General features: G+C 38.9%; 1 pseudogene across 1 annotated transcript; it reads left to right on the top strand.

Moving 5' to 3' along the window:
• Positions 1-1,535: 1,535 nt before the first annotated feature.
• 1700084M14Rik (RIKEN cDNA 1700084M14 gene) lies at positions 1,536-2,237 on the top strand (annotated as a pseudogene). Its single transcript, NR_126536.1, has 2 exons — positions 1,536-1,739; positions 1,883-2,237. The product of NR_126536.1 is annotated as an RIKEN cDNA 1700084M14 gene (transcript).
• The last annotated feature ends 16,668 nt before the right edge of the window (positions 2,238-18,905 follow it).

Raw genomic sequence — 18,905 nt, 5'->3', positions numbered from 1 at the left:
ACTGAGGCAAGCAGATCACTGAATTCAAGGTCAGCCTTGAACAAAGCAAGTTCCAAATCCAGGTGTAGTGGTATACATCTACTCAACAAGGCCACACCTCCTAATAGTATCACTCCCTGGGGGCCAAGCATATACAAACCATCACAGGGGAAGACAGCAGAGGAGCCCAGGGTGCAAGAAGAATGAATGAAAATATACACCTGGTAGGGGTAGAGTGAGGGTGGGGGACCTTTAAAACGTTCCAGAGACCTGGAATGTAAGAGGTGCCTGGGACACAATGTGGGTGCCCAAAAGTGAGGAGAGGTAACCTGAAGAACTCACCTTCTGTAGTTAAACAGGGCTCCCAGTGGAGGGATGAGGACATCAACCCATCTTCAAACTTTTGACCTAGAGTTGTTCCTGACTAAAAGAAATTCAGGAACAAAATGTAGCAGAGACTGAAGGGAATTGTGGATCAGTAACTGGCCCAACTTAATTAGGACCCATCTCACTCAGAGGGACACATCAAAGCAGGACACTATTACTGATGTTGTGTTGTGCTTTCAGACAAGAGCCTCTACCAGCAGATGACTGAGACACATGCAGATACTTATAGCCAGCTAATGGTTAGATTGAAATCAGGGACCCCTATGGAAGAGTTTGGGGAAGGACTGAAGCAGCTGAAGGGAATGGCAACCCCATAGGAAGACCAACATTCTCAACTAAACCAGACTCCTGGTAGCTCCCAGAGACAAAGCCACCAACCATGGAGCTTATACCCACTGGTCTGAGGCCCCTGGCACATATGTAGCAGAGGACTGACTGCCTTGTCTTGTCTCAGTGGGAGAGGATTTGGCTAATCCTATAAATACTTGATGCCCCAGAGAAGGGGGACAGCAAAGGGGGGCACCCTCTCAAAGGAGAAGGGGAGGGGGAACTGGGTCAGGAATTCTGTGACAGGGAGACCAGAAAGTGGGGATAACATTTGGGATGTAAATAAAATGATTTAAAAAAAACAAGCCATCACACTATGTAGCCTAAAATGTCAGTTTTGAATGCTAAATTCACCAGGTAGTAAGATATTCATTCATGAATATATTCTTGTTTTCATTTATGGGGTGATTCACATATACAATGATACTTCAATAATTTTGGTAGAATGTGGAATTAAATTTGGAAGATATAATATTCCAAAATCTAGCTAAGTGTTAATAACTAAGGAGGAGACATGTCAGAATGAATCAATGAATGGGGATGGGGGAGTTTCAGGAAGAGTTCATAGGGGCAAACCCACTGCCACATGTTCTATCACACTTGAAGATGGGGATATAAAAAAGGGAGACACGAGTGTCTTGGAGATCTTCGAAAAAAACCTTGAGTCTGTATCCAGCCACTATTGCCTTCATAGCATCTCCCTCAACCAGAGTGATCTCCACCCTAGTGCCTGCTCCCATCAGGCAGCAAGGTGCTTTGTGATGTCACAGCAGCTCCTCAGCCACTATTAGCTGAGAAGGACCTTGCTGACCAATCAGGATTCAGGGGTGTGGCCTCCCATTATTCAGGGTGCGTTCATAAGACCATGCCTCTGAGAGCTCTGGACCAGACCACCACAAGGCATCAGGATGGTGAAAGCAACTAAGAAGACACACTATCTGACACAGGATGTTGTGCCATCAACTTCGGCATCCAAACCCAAGACAGTGAAGATTTGCCATCGTCAGCCCTGTTCCAAATGTAGCAAGAAGATAAGAAACCCCAAGGTAAGCATAGTCCTTTCTCAGGTGATTTCCCCTCCCCCAGCACTCCTAACCCTTTCTTAGTCCGTCTCTTACAATCCCCTTCACATATTCCAGCTTTTCGAAGACTGATGTGCCCTTGTCACCTTACTCTGTTGAACTTCCAGGTGCAGAAGCCTAAGAAGAAGAGCAAGAAAACACTGCCAAGCATGCCTAAAAGAAAGACTTCTAAGAAAACTACACCACCAAAAACAAAGGACCAATAAAGGCAAGGGGAAAGAACTATTCGGTCACTACCGCCGTTTGTTGAAAGAGCTGTCAACAGGTACTGGGAAGAAGCTCGAACATAGCAGCAAGTGATTAAGAATGCAAGTAGACTCAGCATGCCAACCAAAGACCTGGAAATCTGTGAAATGGCTTGGTAGCTGAGCTGTGCCAAACTGTGTAGTCTCATTATATAATAAGTACTACACAGTGCTTTCACTCTGGTTAAAATAAAATAAAATCAATCTAATATGAAAACTATCTGTCTATGAGAATCTCTGAAGGAGCAAAGAAGGAAGGAATGGGAGGGAAAGGGGGCTGGGAACGGAGGGGTGGGGGAAAAAGGAAGAAACATGGGTATATAAGAAACAGGAAGTATTGGCTCCTACAGGGGTGGGAACCAGACCAGAAAATCTAAGACCTGCAGACAATGAAGGATTATGATGGAGCTAGCATGAAGAAAGCCTGAAGACAGGCCTTCTCCTGATGCTTTATCTCACAGGCCAAGGATGAAAAGGGACATTTCATGGGTGGGGAGGTTGCATCTATGAGAATATGCAGGTGCATATGCTCATGTTCATTCATGATGTGGTCAGAGCCAATTCAGCCAGGCAATCTCTGAGATTCGCCTGACCCCAAAACACAATGCTAGATTACTGGGATCTGCTTGTGGATGCTTAGGATTTAAATTCAGGTCCTTATGTAGAGCAAATGTAGAAGCCATTTTCCAAGCCCACAGGGTGTTCTTGCAAGGTGCAGGGATATTGCTTCAGGAAATGGACTGTAGAACCTACAGAATGAAAGATATTGGGTCATCAGTATCATCCCAACAAATAGCACATCACTTATAGGACACCTACCGACTAGTGGTGTTTCTGTTATTATTATTTAATTTTAGGCATTTTTATTAGATATTTCCTTCATTTACATTTCAAATATTATCCCCAAAACCCCATACACTCCCCCTGCCCTGCTCCTCAACTCACTCACTACTGCTTCCAGGCCTTGGCATTCACCTGTACTGGGGCCTATGATCTTCCCAAGACTGAGGGCCTCTCCTCCCATTGATGGCCGAGTAGGCCATCCTCTGCTACATATGCAACTAGGCCATCCTCTGCTACATATGCTACTAGAGACACAGCTCTGCGGGGTACTGGATTCTTATACCCTATCCTATATTAAGCAATTAAAAGACCTTCAGAAAATAAAAATACCCTAATATAGCATATCAGTAGAAGCTCAGGATTTGGCTTGTCTACCATGCATGAAACCTTAGATTTGAACCCCAGCATTGCATAAACTGGTTGCATGTCTAGTATCCCAGAATCACACTTGGAATGTAGAGTCAGCTGGACCAAAGCAAGTTCCAGGGCAGCCTGTAAACAATAGAACCTGTCTAAAAAAATAAAGTCCAAGGAAAATAATAGTGTTTATAACCAAAAAACAAACCAAAACATAACAGGTGGAGCTGATAGCCTAATCCCTTCAAAACTTTGGACTTTAGAGGTGAAGTTAGGTTATGGATTGGTCTGCCTGCAATCCTTTCAATAAAGCAAGGAGCATGATCTACACTCTATGGGGAACTTTAAAATATTATACTTGCCTTTTCCAATGACTTTGCCCTATTTATTTTTTTTATTTTTCATCTCTGGAGGTAGTGTCATCTTAGAAAAGAAAATAACTAAATGTGCATGATTACAAAATGTGTAGTGTTTGATACATTTTGTCACATGTAGGTACTAAGGAAAACATTACCAAAAGAATAAGAGTAAACACTTTCTTTCAAAATATAAGGGTTGAATTTTGGCAAAATACTTAAATAAATCATTGAACTTCTCAAATATTTACGTATTCTTTCTACCCACTAACTGATTTGGGCTAAAGTATAAATTAGTTTCTTATAAAGTAACAAAATGAGAAAATGTAAAAAAAATGAATTGCTCACTTATTAAAGAAAATAATCCATCAGAGTCCCTTTTACTATCTATTGCAAGCATGGTTATTCCATTCTACAGTGCTGGGATTTAGGAAAATCTCCTGTTACTGTACCTGTGGGGTTCCAAAACTGTTACACAGGGGAACACTTGACTTTGTAACCCAACATCAGTCTTTTCACTCAGTCCAAGTCCTCTGAGACTCACTTAAGACACAGTTGTAAAAAGAGGGTTTGTGCTTTGTTTTGAGTAGTAGTACTACAAGGTATCAATGTATCACAGCTTAATCACTTGTTTTGTTTGTTTGAGATAGGGTCATGTTATATGGACCAGGATAGCCATAACTCACAGTCCTCCTGCCTCAGCCTCCTAAGATTGGAAGTGTAAGCATGTATCATCACACCCAAGCCCGTTATTCATTCAAGGACACTGCATCATGGTTCTCCAGTGGTGGGAGGAGATAATATCTATAACAGCAATTCACACATTATATTTGATTACCAGAGATAACTTGTAACATCACTCATTTTTTATTTGAATAAGAATGCACAGCATTAGATTCATTTTAGATTATGAAATTTTCAACCAAAAGTTGATTTTGTTGCTTTTCCTCCCCCATCTTCTCTACTATTAGCATTTCTCTTGCTGTGCTAGAGCACCCTGACCAGAAGTAACTTGAGGAGGAAAATGTTGATTTCAGCTTACAGCTTAAGTTACTCATAAAGGGGAATCAGGGCAGGAGCTCAAGCAGACCAAGTACCTGGCAGCCAGAAATGCAGCAGAGGCTGTTGAGGAATGCTGCTTAGTACACGTCTTCTTGTTCCTCATGTCTTGCACAGACTGTTTTCTTATGCCATCCAGGACCACCAGCCAATGTGGTACTAACCATGAGGTAGCCCTACCCCCCACGCCGGCACAAATACTGTAATCATCAATCAAAAAAATATACCCACCACAGGCTGACTTACAGGTAATTTTGGTGTGTCCATTTTTGCAATTGAGATTTCCTCTGCATCATTTCCTGTTTTGAGATCCTGTGCTGACTTTCTCTGATGGTGGACTGGGAGTGCAAGGGAAGTAAACATTTTCTCTCTCCAAGTTGCTTCTAATCATGGTGTTTTGTCACAGCATCCATTAGAGCTGTTGATAATGTAACAAAATATCAACTTACAATATTCATTAGTTATATATTTGGGTTAAGTATTATCTTAGTCAGGGTTTCTATTCCTGCACAAACATCATGACCAAGAAACAAGTTGGGGAGGAAAGCGTTTATTTGGCTTATACTTCCATACTGCTGTTCATCACCAAGGAAGTCAGGACTGGAACTCAAACAGGTCAGGAAGCAGGAGCTGATGCAGAGGCGATAGAAGGATGTTCTTTACTGGCTTGCTTCCCTTGTCTTGCTCAGCCTGCTTTCTAATAGAACCAAGACTGCCAGCCCAGAGATGGCCCTGTCCACAAGGGGCCTTTTCCCCTTGATCACTAAATGAGAAAATGCCTTACAGTTGTATCTCATGGAGGCATTTCCTCAACTGAAGCTCCTTTCTCTGTCATAACTCCAGCTGTGTCAAGTTGACACAACACTAGCCAGTACAAGTATCAAACAAATTATAAGTCAAATATTAATTAGCAAACAGTTTCTCTCCTCTTAATTTTGTATATGGCAATTTTATTCTCTTTATTCTTATGCTTATTCTTATACTTGTGGCCACAGGAATTATGTTTGTTTCTTCTCACAGTGAAATTTGGAATCTACATTCAAGACCATAAAATCCCAAAAAAAGTGACATTAATATGCAGAATAAGGTAAGGACCTTCGAAGCAGTACATGGAAGCAAATGGAAATTCAAAACGTTTTTTTTTGTTGTTTTGAACTTTTGTTTTTTTCTTGTTTTGTTTTTGTTTTTATTTTGTTTTGATCAATAAAATAGAATCAAATTCCCAGAAATAAACCCAAACATCTATGCACACTTGATCTTGGACAAAGTTGCCAAAACCAATCAGTGAAAAAAAGAAAGCATCTTCAACAAATGGCGCTGGTTAACTGGCAGTCTCCATGTAGAAGAATGCAATGTGATCCATATTTATCACCTTGCACAAAGCTCTAATCCAAGTGGATCAGGGACCTCAACATAAACCAGATACACTGAATCTAGTGGAGGAGAAAGTAGGAAATAGCCTCCTCTGTAACTAATTGAGGGCTAGTATTCAAAGTATATAAAGAATTAAAGTGCTAGACTCCAAAAAACAAACAAGCCAATTTAAAAGTAGGGTACAGAGGAAAACAGAGAGTTCTCAACAGAGGAATCTCTAGTGGTTGGGAAGCACTTAAAGAAACACACGCTTTTCTAATATTAACCTTTCCAAAGCACATCCACATGAAGGAACAGGTTTCCATGTCTTCTTACCCTTTCACAATTGGCCTTCCTAAATTTACTAGGAGAAGTTATCCCCAATGTAAAAGGTACAGGACACCAAAAAGGGATATTTTTAAATACAGTGCACACTGGTATTAGTGAATGGAAAATAACAGATCTTCAAAGCACAGTAACACATTGCTTTTCAAGGAAAGTTACTTCAAGTCTTTGCTTTCAGCAAAATTAAATGAGGATCAGAAATGGAGTTGTCAGCTGTTTGATATTTCTTAGTTCCTTTGTTTATTTGCAGTACTGGGTATCCATTATCCTTGTGGATGCCAGGCAAGCACTTTATCACCAAACTGTGTCCTAACTGTTTTTCACTGTTTTGAAAGACAGGGTCTCACTATGTAGCCTTGACTGTCCTGGAACTTGATATGTAGAGCAAGCTGACCAGAGACCCACAGAGTTCCTTCTGCTCGTGCCTCTGGGAGCACTGGGATTAAAGGTTTGCCAGTACTATTTGGTACACCACTAAAGGTAATTTCTCTCTCTCCCTCATCAATCATTAATTGCATAGAGATTCTCAGGGAGAATTATGCACCATGAGCCTCTCCCCTAATAACAGTTAACTGTCTATAAATCTTTAGATGAATGGAGCCATGTAAACTCTTTCCCACCACACAGGTCCTTACTTTATACTTGAAATTCCATTTCAGTAACTTGCCAGTGCTGGTCTTGAACTAGGAAATCTCTGAATTGATAATTTTTCTAGCTCAGCTGCCCGAGTACCTGGAGCTATAGGCCTGGGTCACCAAACCTAATTAACAGTTATAGTTTTATGATAAATTACCATGCATTTGTACATCTAACAAGAGGATAAGGCAGAGAATTAAGTAATATAAACAAAAAATCCAGTTTTTTGTGTGTATGGTTAGGTTTGTTTTGTAAGACAGGATCTTTGTCCTAGAACTCACAATGCTCTTGCCACTACGTCATCAATGCTGAGATTATACATTTATATCATCATGCTCAGCTCAAGAAAAATGTTCCATCTACAATTGTTCTTAAAATTTTCATATTTTCTCAAGTGTGTGTGCGTGCATGTGCCCCATGTTAAAAAGGTGCTAGCCACTAAACCTGGTTCATAGTAGTTGTGAGCTGCCTGATGTGAGTGCTCAGAATTAAACTCAGGTCCTCAGCAAGAAAATATATGCTGTTAGCACCGAGACATCTCTCTAGCCAGCCTCCAAACTCCATTTTTTGATAGTACGCAACAGTCTACTAAGAGCTCAATTATGTAAGAAATGAAAACTAGTCATATGATAGATGACTAATTCTGTCTTGCTTTTAAAATATTTTTGTTAATTATTTGATAATTTTATTTATTGTATTTTGATGATATTTATCCCTACTTATCTCTTTCCATATCTGTCTCATTCTTGAAATGAATAAAGTTTGTTTTTAAGACAAAAAATGAAGAGAAAAGGTATGATCTTATTGAAATGCTTTCCCAATATGATATTTTAAAAGATTTAGTTTTTACATGTGTGAGTATTTTCCTGCATGTATGTATCACGTGCATGCCTAGTGCCTGTATAGGTCAGAAGAGGGCATCAGTTCTACTTTAACTAGAGTTACAGATAATTAGGCATCATGTGAGTGCTAGAAACTGAACCTGGGTCCTCTGTAAAAGCAACAAGTGCTCTTAAACAGTGAGCCATCTCTCCAGCTCTCACAGTATAATACTGTTTTTTTTAATTTTATCAAATTTTTCAAATTATTTGTTTTTAATTATCTAATTTGGCCAACTATATAACTGTCTGAAATCAACTTACTAACATTTCTCATGATTACAGGGAAAAACTATTAGTGTATATTAGTCATACATGAAAATAGGTTTCATTGTGACCTTTGCATACATGTATATAATATACTTTGGTAGTATTCACCACCTAATACCCTTTCATGGTTCCCTAGCATTCATTTATCATCTACATATGACATTTTTTGTTTTATTGTTGTTTTGTTTTGTTTTGTTTTGTTTTTCAAGACAGGGTTTCTCTGTATAGCCCTGGCTGTTCTGGAACTCACTTTGTAGACCACACTGGTCTTGAACTCAGAAATCTGCCTGCCCCTGCCTCCCGAGTGCTGAACAGATAGCCTTTTTGTTGTTGTTAATCATGAAATTTAAGGTTATCCATGATGAAATGCAAATCAAAACAACCCTGAGATTCCACCTCACACCAGTCAGAATGGCTAAGATCAAAAATTCAGGTGACAGCAGATGCTGGCGTGGATGTGGAGAAAGAGGAACACTCCTCCATTGTTGGTGGGATTGCAGGCTTGTACAACCACTCAGGAAATCAGTCTGGCGGTTCCTCAGAAAATTGGACATAGTACTACCGGAGGATCCAGCAATACCTCTCCTGGGCATATATCCAGAAGATGCCCCAACTGGTAAGAAGGACACATGCTCCACTATGTTCATAGCAGCCTTATTTATAATAGCCAGAAGCTGGAAAGAACCCAGATGCCCCTCAACAGAGGAATGGATACAGAAAATGTGGTACATCTACACAATGGAGTACTACTCAGCTATTAAAAAGAATGAATTTATGAAATTCCTAGCCAAATGGATGGACCTGGAGGGCATCATCCTAAGTGAGGCAACACATTCACAAAGGAACTCACACAATATGTACTCACTGATAAGTGGATATTAGCCCAAAACCTAGGATACCCAAGATATAAGATACAATTTCCTAAACACATGAAACTCAAGAAAAATGAAGACTGAAGTGTGGACACTATGCCCCTCCTTAGAAGTGGGAACAAAACACCCTTGGAAGGAGTTACAGAGACAAAGTTTGGAGCTGAGATGAAAGGATGGACCATGTAGAGACTGCCTTATCCAGGGATCCACCCCATAATCAGCATCCAAACGCTGACACCATTGCATACACTAGCAAGATTTTATCGAAAGGACCCAGATGTAGCTGTCTCTTGTGAGACTATGCCGGGGCCTAGCAAACACAGAAGTGGATGCCCACAGTCAGCTAATGGATGGATCACAGGGCTCCCAATGGAGGAGCTAGAGAAAGAACCCAAGGAGCTAAAGGGATCTGCAACCCTATAGGTGGAACAACATTATGAACTAACCAGTACCCCGGAGCTCTTGACTCTAGCTGCATATGTATCAAAAGATGGCCTAGTCGGCCATCACTGGAAAGAGAGGCCCATTGGACACACAAACTTTATATGCCCTAGAACAGGGGAACGCCAGGGCCAAAAAGGGGGAGTGGGCGGGTAGGGGAGTGGGGGTGGGTGGGTATGGGGGACTTTTGGTATAGCATTGGAAATGTAAATGTGCTAAATACCTAATAAAAAATGGAAAGAAAAAAATCATGAAATTTAAGGTTATCCATGAAAGCCTGGCCTAAGCTAACTATTATTTACACCACTAATAGAAATTTCTCCCCCTCCCCCGTGATTATTAACTGCAGAGAAGTCCTCAGGGAGAGGTGGAGTCTCATGAGACCCTCTGACTAACAACAGTTAACTGTCTATAAATCTTTAGAGATGGGTGGGGCCATTAAGCTCTTGCCCTTACCAACAGTTAACAGCTCATTTAATCTTCAGGAAGGGTGGAGCCTTGTGAGCCCCTCCTCCACTGGAAAAATATTTTGAATACTTGAAATAGACACACAATTTGTTGTCAAACAATATATCTGAGATCAATATTCATGCAGTAGGAAAATATTCTCTTCAAAAAATGAATTATTATATTGTAGAGAACATGTAATGATGGAAGTACTTTTTAAAATAATGTGCAGTTGTTCTTAGTAGAGGATATGTTACCAAGTAACTATGGAAGTTATATTTCATTCCACACCGTTTTAGATTGACACAGAAAGTTTACTCTGAAGTGACAATATTTCCAAGTATAGCTTTCATAACTGATAGAGCTTGTAATTAAAACTTTAAATGCCAGTGTTACAATATGAGAAAATATTGTTTTCTATTTTCTGTTTATAGGTTTGGCAGGTAAGTAAATTTGAAGACCAGAGTGTGAGGCCTCACATCCCCATCAAATCCATTCTAACTGGGACTCAATCATCTGATATTTTCTATGACATTATCAGTGGAAATTTTATCTAACTAAATTATCCATCTTCACAATACAAAGATGTTGAACCTTTTGTTTATTGTGTAAATATATTATATGCTATATACAAAGTAATAATACTCTTTAAAAAGTTCATGATCAACAGATAAAATTTGCCCTATCAATTCTATCCAATGACTTCTAGAAGCACTCAAAACTCTCAGAGGTTAAGGTAATTTCAAACTGATATGTTCCTCCAAAAGAGGCCATCTTACAATGAAAGGGATGTTATAAGAACTCACACATAAGCTGATAACTTCCTAGCTGACAAATAATTTCAGAAGAGAAACTCACTGATATTTGTCACATTTTAATATCCAAACTGATCTTTCCAAATTTTATGTGATGAATACTATCATTATTATTATCAAGAAGAAAAATATTTAGTTTGGGTTTAGAGTTATATACAATACTGAATATGGAAGCCAAGCCCTTGAACATGTTAGTTAGCAAAATGTCCTATCACTTAGGAATACTCCCAGTTCAAATTGTGTACTATTAAATAAGAACTAATTCAAAGTAATGAGTAACCCATGACCCCGTGACCTCCAAATACTACTTCCCATTAATAAGAACCAGGATGTTTGGGGGGAAATAGCAAGGGCAAGAAATATACAAGATGTGTCTGGATTTTTCGATTATACTTGGGAGCAAGGGCACTACTATCATGGTATTGTTGTGTCGAAAGAACTAGGAAGCCAAGTTACAGAGGCTCCCTCCCATTGACCAAAGAAGAGGTTGTATATCAATAAGAATGATAGTGGAGGGGCTAGGGCTGTAGCTGCATCAGGATAGTACTCCAAAAGATGGAAAGATATTCCATGCACATGCATTGGCATGGTTAGCATAGTGAAAATGGCCATCTTACCAAAAGAATTCTACAGATTCAATACAATTCCCATCAAAATACAATTCAATACAATTCCAACTTAATTCTCCACAGACATGGAAAGAGAAATTCTCAACTTCACATGGAAAAAAACAAAAAAATCCAGGATAGCCAAATCAATTCTCAACAGTAAAACAACTTTGGGGGAAATCACCATATCTGACCTCAAGCTGTAATACAAAGCAATAGGGATAAAAACTGAATGCTATTGGTACAGAGACAGACAGGTCAATTGATGGAATAGAATCAAAACCCAGAAGTAAACCCACACACCTATGGACACTTGATCTTTGACAAAGAAGACAAAAACATACAGTGAAGAAAAAAAAAGAAAGCATATTTCATAGATAGTGCTGTCAGTTAATATGTAGAAAAATGAAAATAGATCCATATTTACCATCTGTACAAAGCTCAAGTCCAAGTTGATCAAGACATCAACATAAAACAAGATACACCAAATCCAGTAGAAGAGAAAGTGGGAAAAATCCTCAAACTCTTTGGCACAGGGAGAAGTTTCCTGAATAGAACACCAATGGATCAGTCTCATCAACAATTGTTAAATGGGACCTCATGAAGCTGAATGGCTTTTGTAAGACAAAGGACACCATGAATAGGACAAATCAGCAGCCTACTGATTGGGAGAAAAAACACAAAAAACAAAAACAAAAAATACTTCACTAACCCTAAATCTGACAGAGGGCTATATCCAAAATGTATAAAAAGCTCAAGAAGTTAATCTCCAAGATACCAAATAATGCAACTAAAAATGGGGTACAGAGCTAAACAGAGAACACACAACAGAAGAATCTTGAATGGCCAAGAAGCATTTAAAGAAATGTTCAAAGTCCTTAGTCATCATTGAAATACAAATAAAAAAGACCCTGGGATTCTACCTTATACCAATCAGAATGGCTAAGATCAAAAACTCAAGTGACAGCAGATGCTGGTGAGGATGTAGAGAAAGAGGAACACTCCTCCATTGCTGGTGGGATTGCAAGCTGGTACAAGCACTCTGGAAATCATCAGTCTGGTGGTTCTTCAGAAAATTGGAAATAAATCTTCCTGAAGACCCAGCTATACCACTCTTTGGCATATATCCAAAAGATGTCCCATTATACCACAGGGATATGTGCTCCACCATGTTCATAGCAGACTTCTTTATAATAGCCCGAACTTCAAATAACCCCTTGATCAAAGGATGTATGCAGAAAATGTACTGTATTTACACAATGGAATACTCTCCATCTATTAAAAAGGAGGACATCGTGAATTTTGCAGGGAATTGGATGGAACTAGAAAATATCATTCTGAGTGTTGTAACTCAGACTCAAAAAGACATGTATGGTACTTACTCACTGATTAAAGGATATTAGCCAAAAAGTACAGAATACCTAGGATACAACCTACAGTCTGTGAGAAGTGTAACAAACAGAAAGGACCAAGTGTGGATGCTACAGTTCCACTTAGAAGAGGGAAGGAAATCATCTTGGGAAGCAGAGGGAGGGAGAGACCTGGGTGGGAGAGCAGAGGGTGGCATGGAAGGGAGAGCAAGATCAGGTATGGGGGGACAGACAGGAGAGAAGCCCAGAGGGCCAAGAGAATAAATGGAGATAAGCAGCATGGTGGGACAGGGACGCTCTAGAAAGTACCAGAGACCCAGGAGGTAGAGACTCTAAGACTCATTGGGGGTGCCCTAACCAAAATGCCAAACATTAGGGAGAATGAACGTAAAGATTCCATATCCATGAGATAGACAGTGCCTTAAGCAGTGTTACTAATCCACAGTCAAAATTTCTGCCCTAGAACTGTTCTTGTCTAAAAGATCCGCAGGGACAAAGAACTGCGGGGACAAAAATGGAGAAGAAACTGAAGGAAAAGTAGTTCAATGACTGGCTCATCTTGGGATCCATCTCATGGGAAATGGCACCAAGGCCTGATTCTACTATGCTATGATGTGCTTACAGATGGGAGTCTGTCATGGCTGTGCCCTGGAAGGCCCTACCAGCTGCTGAGTGAGACAGAAGCAGATACTAACACCCAACAATTGAACTGAAGTTGGAGAGCCCTATGGTTGAATTAGGGAAAGGCTAGAAGAAACTGAAGGTGAGAGTCACCCCATAGGAAGACCAGCAGTCTTGGCTAACCCAGACCCCAGGGAGATACCAGAGACAGAATCACCAGCCAGGAATGTACATGGGCCAGTCCAAAGCCCCTGGGCATAAATATATAGCAGAGTTCTACCTGGTCTGACCTTAGTAGGAAAAGATACACTTAAGAATTAAGAAACTTGAGATCCCAGGGACCTGTTAAAATTCAGAATGGCAAATTGTATCTTATATCTTGGGTATCCTAGGTTTGGGGCTAATATCCACTTATCAGTGAGTAATATTGTGTGAGTTCCTTTGTGAATGTGTTACCTCACTCAGGATGATGCCCTCCAGGTCCATCCATTTGGCTAGGAATTTCATAAATTCATTCTTTTTAATAGCTGAGTAGTACTCCATTGTGTAGATGTACCACATTTTCTGTATCCATTCCTCTGTTGAGGGGCATCTGGGTTCTTTCCAGCTTCTGGCTATTATAAATAAGGCTGCTATGAACATAGTGGAGCATGTGTCCTTCTTACCAGTTGGGGCATCTTCTGGATAATAAAAAATGGAAAAAAATTCAGAATGGCAGAAGACTTTAAAGACTAGTTTACTTTCTTGTGTTGCCTTGAGCTGCTGAGGCACATGCTCTGGTACAACACCTATGAACTTTGATTAGAACTACAGACAAGAGCAGAATTATGAATATCATTGCCTATGTTTCCTCAAACCTCACCTTTGACTTTCTTAAATTATTTGGGGCAATCTGGAATAGGCATCATAAGACTGAAAACATATATGTTCCCTCATTCTCTAGGTCTTTTGGATATAGGATCTAGAATATGGAAAATATTCCACACCACCTACAGTAGGGATATGTGTGACAAGTTCTACAGACTGAGGTGATTGACCTCAAAGAGAGGAGGCCTCCTGGAACCAGTTATGGAATTCTTTGCCTGAGAAAAAATAATGAGCCGTAGTTCTCATGGCAATCTATCAGTTTTGTTTTCTCTTAATCCTTTTCTTATTTTACATGTTCCTGGTAGCCTAGACCAAGATTTTAAGCAAGAATAATGGAAAAGAAGCCATTCCTTGAGATGGGGTCACTAATATGACCTTATCCCCAGGAAAGCACCATTTTACTTTTTAAATCATTTAGAAAACTATTATGATAGATACAAACTTTCTCAACAATAAGATTTCATATGGCTACACGTAGGTATGTCATCAGAGGTAGGTTTTAGTATATGGTAAAGAAAGCCTTAATCAGAATTAAAATAGTTTAAATTTATGCATTGAAGATTCATAAAACTTCAGGCATTAGATGATAAATAATAATTGACTATATGGGGCTGGAAAATTAGCTGAGTGGTTAAGAGCACTTACTTTAAAGGTGTATTAACCGGCTCTTGGAACTATGTTGCTAGCCTTGGACAATTGCACCCACTGAAGACATTCTTTGAGGATTGTTATATTTTGATAATTTATATTAATAATGATGTTACCTGTTCTGTTTGTGCTGTGAATGATGTTACCTGTCCTGCCCTTGGTCCTGTGAATTCTCAATGCCCCAGTGTAGGGCAATGCCAGGGTGGGGAGGCAACAATGGGTGCGTTGATGAGCAAGGGGATGGGGGATGGGATAGGTTGCTTTCTAAGGGGAAATCATGAAAGGGGATAACATTTGAAATGTAAGTAAGAAGTATCTAATAAAAAATAAAATACAGTGTTTCTTAAGCTTGTTTTTATTTTAGATGGCAAATTCAATGAAATCTAAACAGTTCCCAATAAGACAGGGGCCAACATAAACTGTTTTTGCTCATAAATTTGGGGCTTTTTACTATTCTTATTTGGAGGTGGAAATGAAAGAATACATTGTGAAACATGTCAGAATCATAGAAGTTAAAGTTGTTTGTCCTCAAAAACAGAACAGAGTCTTTATGGGAGAATAAAGAACTCCAGAATATTGCTAACTTAAAGACTTGTCTTGTTGCTTATATACATAGTGCTACAGTTCAATGACATAAATGAATCTAAACCTTAGTCTCACTGATGAACATGTAATTTTTCTAAATGGACTTGCCTTTGAGAATTTACATTTACCAATACTGCAGTGGACTTAACATATCTCAAGCATCATGCTGATATGAGTATTTTCCACACTTCTTGATTACAGCGTCTTTTATGATATTAGTCTCTAAAAACAAAGTTCATTAAATCCTTAAAACCATACATACATCACAAAAGAAATATTTACCCCAATGTCATCTTACCCAGTTTTGGGTCACAAAGCTTCCCAATTTGATTTCATTAGTATGAATATTTGAAAAGTAAGGTGTCAACAGGCAAAACTAAACAAGGAAGATTTCTTAAATATTTAAATTTTATTCAAAATATTCATTGTATATATTTACATATGTTTTGGTTTCCAGATAAAATAATTTTACAACTTTTTATTGGATATTTTCTTTTTTTTTTCTTTTTAACTTTTTATTGGATATTTTCTTTATTTACATTTCAAATGTTTTCCCCTTTCAGGTCTCCCCTTCAGAAACCCCCTATCCCACCCTCCCTCCCCCTGCTTCTATGACTGTGCTCCCCCACCAACCTATCCACTCCAGTCCTCCTGCCATGGCATTCCCATATACTGGGGCATTGAATACCCTCAGGTCCAAGGGCCTCCCCCCCACTGATGTTAAATAAGGCCATCCTCTGCCACAAATGTATCCAGAACCACGGGTTGCTCCATGTGTATTCTTTGGTTGTTAGTTCTGTCCCTAGGAGCTCCGGGGGTTCTCACCTGTAGACACTGTTGCTCCCACGATATAACTACAAACCCCAGCTCCTTCAGTCCCTCCTCCAACTCCTCCATCAGGAACACCATGCTCAACCTAATGGTTGACAGCAAACATCTGCCTCTATATAAGTCAGACTCTGACAGAGCATCTTAGGAGACAGCCATATCAGGCTTCCATCAGCAAACACTTTCAGGCATACAAACATAGTGTCTGGGTATGCTGGCTGTTTATGGGATGGATCCCCTGGTGGGGCAGTTTCTGGATGGTCTTTCCTTCAGTCTCTGCTCCACACTTTGTCTCTGTATCTCCTCCTATGGGTATTTTGTTCACCCTTCTAAAAAGCACTGAAACATCACATTTTGGTCTTCCTTCTTCTTAGAGTTCATGTGGTCTGTGAATTGAATCTTGGTTATTCTGAACTTTTGGGCTAATATCCACTTATCAGTGAGTTTATACTGTGTATGTTCTTTTGCGATGGGGTTATCTCACTCAGGAAGATATTTTCAAGTCTATCCATTTGCCTAAGGAATTCATGAAGTCATTTTTAATTGCTGAGTAGTACTTCATGTGTAAATGCACCACATTTTCTGTACCCATTCCTCTGTTGAAGAACATCTGGATTCTTTCTAGCTTCTGGCTATTATATATAAGGCTGCTATGAACATAGTGGAGTATGTGTCATTATTACATGTTGCAGCTTCTTCTGTGTATATGCCTGGTGCATATACCAAAATTCTGCTCAGTAAGTAAAAGTAGTGTTTCTTAATTAGACAATAATATGAAGACTAAGTTGTTGTTGTTTTTTTTTTCTCTCATCTGAGGCATTAATCTCCCATTTTGTGTTAAGGGCATCTATTAATTTACTCACTAATTAGTTCACAGAAATTCTTAGTGTTTCTAAAAACACTTTTGTATACCCTTTTGCATTATTCAAAAGCAGAGCTGTCATTTAGAGTATGACAAACTACACTCCAAGCAACTTAAAAAAAGATATCCTCTTGGTCTCTGCTCTTCTTCTCTTCTCTCTCTGCAAGCATACCCTTTCTTTTTCTCCCCACCCCTACTTCCCCATGGAGACTTCTGTGGCCTCGGTCTTTGGGGCAAGTGAACTCCCACGAGAACAGCTTTCCAATAAACTTGTCTTTAATAATTATACTTACACACACACACACACACACGTGTATATATATAAACTCTTGTAGGATATGGATGTGGTTTAGACAGACAGACACTTGCTATACAAAATGAGAACCTGAGTTCAAATATGTATCACCCTTCTAAAAAACCATGTATGTAAAATGCACCTGTAATTCCATGGCTTTTGGAGGAGTAAGAAACAGGAGGCTCCATGAAGTATGTTGGCCAATAGCATAGCTACAATTTCAGTGAGGGAGAGACTTTCCCAAGAAATACAGAATTATGTCATAGAGTAGGACATTTAATGTTCTTTTTCAAGGTTTCTCACACATGTGTGTACATATACCACACACTTGCACACTCACATACATATATATACAAACACGAAATATATCTATTTAATAAAATATAGCATGGGCCTACCATCCCATACCAAGAATGGCAACTCAGCAGTTTCTAAGACCTATTCTCAAGGTAGTATATTGCTAATATATGTTAGAGAATCCTTGGATACCAAGTGTGTCATTTTGCATAGTATTTATCTGTACTAGGCAATCACTTAGATTTCTTCCATTCATATTCCAAATAGTCATTTGCTTCTGGTACTTTTAAACTTCTAAAGGAATATTTAAAATTAATATGTGTTTGCTGTTTCAGAGAGTTAGTCTTCCTACTGGAAGATATGCCATCTGAGGCCTTGATCACCACTCCCACATTTCTCCAAGCCCATTCTGCAACATTATTGAAATTATTGTGCACTAAACATAGAAATTCCTATTGCTTCAAACATCTTCTGTCAAATAATTCACTCTTGTCTTGATTTGGAAAATTCTTGTTCTTCATGCTATCTTTCCAATTGTCTTCAGATATTATGTCACACTCTTCCTTATTTGTAACTAAGAAAGACTTAATGTCCCATGGACATTACATGGCATTCTTTTCATTATCAGCTTAGGTGATGATTAGACTGGGTTTGGAGACCCAAACCAAAAATTATCCAAATAATATCCAAAATATATAGCCTCAACTAAGCTTTAGAGAAAATAATGAGGCAATGATAGAGTATATAAGAAGTTTACTATAATTCATTAGGTCATACATTGAGTAATCAAATCCAAGTTTGTCTCAATTGATATTACAAACAAAGGACAAAATCTCACAGCTAGTTTATTACTGTATTTGTTTCACCAATGTGTGACATTACATTTCCATGAGAATAACTTTTACAAATTCATGTTTTCTTATGTAATACTAAAAAGGGGACTTGTGGAAATTTTTCTGTTTGTTTTTAAAGTAACAGAACACTTGGTTGTAACATTGAAATGCAGCAATTAGATGTATCAATCACAGCATTGTGAAACAAAGATTGTGAAACAAATTAACTTTCCATTAGCAGAACATTTGCAGTTCACCAAAGGAAATACACATATCATTTACTCATGCATAAACAAATAAAAGAAAATATATGCTTTATTCCTGTAACCCAAAACTCTCCACTACACAGAAGGCTGACTACATTTCTAACAAGAATTGAAAGCTCAAGTTTGTTTGCAG

The sequence above is a fragment of the Mus musculus genome, chromosome X (genome assembly GCF_000001635.26).
Source record: "Mus musculus strain C57BL/6J chromosome X, GRCm38.p6 C57BL/6J".
NCBI lineage: Eukaryota > Metazoa > Chordata > Mammalia > Rodentia > Muridae > Mus > Mus musculus.
The sequence above is the reverse complement of the archived record's forward strand: the minus strand, read 5'-3'. Positions and strand labels throughout refer to the sequence as shown.